Source organism: Corvus brachyrhynchos, unplaced genomic scaffold (assembly GCF_000691975.1).
Source record: "Corvus brachyrhynchos isolate BGI_N302 unplaced genomic scaffold, ASM69197v1 scaffold365, whole genome shotgun sequence".
Lineage (NCBI taxonomy): Eukaryota > Metazoa > Chordata > Aves > Passeriformes > Corvidae > Corvus > Corvus brachyrhynchos.
The window spans coordinates 1140438-1140735 of record NW_008239544.1 but is presented as its reverse complement, the minus strand read 5'-3'; positions in this window follow the sequence as shown (position 1 = coordinate 1140735).

Sequence of the window (298 nt, the reverse complement as noted above, 5' to 3'; positions counted from 1 at the left end):
GGGTCAAGGGGCACCTGGAGATGCTGCAGGACCTGCGGACGCAGCGCGGGGCAGCTGCTGACTGTGGGGACAGCGTAGATCTCTACCAGGAGATGCCAGCCAGCCCCGAGGACACAGGGGGCAAGGACACAGCTCCCCCAGCGCTGTGGAGGGACCCTCAGGATGTGCCCAGGAGGGGCTGGGGACGCTGCGATGGTGCGCTTGGGCCGGAGCCCGTGGGCAGCGCTGATCCGGACACCTCCTCTCACCTCTTCCCGGAGCAGGAGCCGGTGGGGACCGGCAGAAGTCCCCAGGTGCT